Consider the following 1,792-nt stretch of genomic DNA (forward strand, 5'->3'; position numbering starts at 1 on the left):
ACCATTGATATCAGATGTCCTGTCAGACCTAGCAGCCCTGAGTAGTAGTATACAATACATGCTGTTTTACATGCTTTTATTTTGTAAGTTTAATGGAGTGTACAGTCTGAGGATTAAAATACAAATATTTACACAAGGCAGGAGAGTACTTTTGTTTTTCCTGACAACCTCCACCAACAGGTCTACATAGAAAGGACTGGCAAAGGAGACATGAATGGGAAGCAATGTCTCAGGCAGTATGCAGAGACAGCAGTAGAGATATAGGTACCAGGAGGAGTGAAAAATGGAACTTAGTGTAAAAAAATAAACACAAAGGTTTTTAAAATTTATATTAAAATCCTGCACTGTTATCCACATCTATTTTTTCTATTTTTTTTCTTTAGTTTCCACGTGTAATTCTCCTGTCCTTCATTTTTTGTATTTCTGTTCTTCTATTCTCTATTTCTTGTATCTTGCTTTTAGAACAACAACCAAATGTCTGTATCAATTGTCTCCCTGCTGCTAACTGAGTAAAGGTGGCCATGCATTCTAGATTGCCTACCAATGTGGCAAAAATATAGATCCCTCTCTTGATTGATCAGAATTTAATCAGAGAAGGATTGAATCCTTTTATTCACTATGTATAGATTTCTGATAGATTTCAGTATGCCTTCTGTCCAATCAAGAATTTTCACTGAAAATTAATCGAAATTACAATCAACCTGTCATGTTGCAGCATAGATTTCTGGCATATTCGATCAGATTGAGTGAATCTGCTGGAAATTGAATCAGAAATCTATAACTATTTGGCTACCTTCAGAGACATGGCATTGGCATATTTGAATTCCCCACTGGAGCTGGTTAGTTGTGAATCAATGGGAATCCTCTATGGAAAATTCAAACAAGCTACTGTGGGTATTTCAAATCAGCTCTAGCGAGGATTATTTGAAATTCCTAATTGCTATCAAGCAAACTTATTGGTCTGGTACAGTGATCTGCAAACTTGGCTCTCCAGCTGTTAAGGAACTACAAGTCCCACAATGCATTGCAGGAGTCTGACAGCCACAGTCATAATTCATAAAGGCAAATGTATTGTGGGACTTGTAGTTCCTTAACCACTTTACGACCACTCCATGCCAATTGGCGTGGACACAGCGGCAGCCCCAGGACCGCCTAACGCCAATTGGTGTAAGGTCCTTGGGGCAGAGTTTGTAGGGGATCTCATCCCGGCGCTGATGGCGGAGCTCTGCTAAGAGACTGTTAGACAGCAAAAATGCAGTCTATTTACTCGGTACAGCGCTGCGATCTAAGGCAGCGCTGTTCAGGGGACAGCCGTGTCACTTGGCTGTCCCCTCCAGAGGCACAAAAGCTGAAGCCTATTACAGCCGATCGTGCTGATAGGCTGGCGGGTTGAGGGATGGGAATAAAAATTAAAAAAGGACTGAATTTATTTAAAAATAAATCAGAAAAATATTTGTAAGAAAAAAAATAAACATTGGGGGAGTGATCAGACCCCACCAACAGAAAGCTCTGTTGGTGGGGAGAAAAGGGGGGGGGAATCACTTATGTGCTGAGTTTTGCGGCCCTGCAGCGAGGCCTTTAAGCTGCAGTGGCCTATTTGTTGAAAAATGGTCTCGTCTTTAGGGGGTTTAACACTGCGGTCCTCAAGTGGTTAACAGCTTGAGAGCCACGTTTGCAGATCATTGGTCTAGTATAATGGATGAGTGGAGACCTGCGCACAAAAGTTTTGCATCCAGACTGATAATTTAATGGAGCCTGTAGTAGTTTATTATGTACTGTATATTGAGGTGTG

The sequence above is a fragment of the Hyperolius riggenbachi genome, chromosome 4 (genome assembly GCF_040937935.1).
Source record: "Hyperolius riggenbachi isolate aHypRig1 chromosome 4, aHypRig1.pri, whole genome shotgun sequence".
NCBI lineage: Eukaryota > Metazoa > Chordata > Amphibia > Anura > Hyperoliidae > Hyperolius > Hyperolius riggenbachi.